Genomic DNA, 272 nt, shown 5'->3' on the forward strand with positions numbered 1-272 from the left:
GAGCAATTAAACCGGAACAATTAATTTAGAAAATAAAATTCTGAATTTAAGAAATTTAAAAGAAAATCAAAATGAAAAACTTCCGATCCTAATCTAAACGAATATTCTCTTCTCACACCGTGGGAAAGAAAGAACTTTCCTGCATTTCGATGCATTTTTATCAATTCCACATGCACTTTTATTCAGTAGACTTTAGAAAGAAAACTTTAAAAGAGAGAATATAAAGGAAATAAAAATTTACAAGTCGACCTGAATAGTAAAAATGAATAATA

The sequence above is a fragment of the Vespula pensylvanica genome, chromosome 14, assembly GCF_014466175.1.
Source record: "Vespula pensylvanica isolate Volc-1 chromosome 14, ASM1446617v1, whole genome shotgun sequence".
In the NCBI taxonomy this organism is placed as follows: domain Eukaryota; kingdom Metazoa; phylum Arthropoda; class Insecta; order Hymenoptera; family Vespidae; genus Vespula; species Vespula pensylvanica.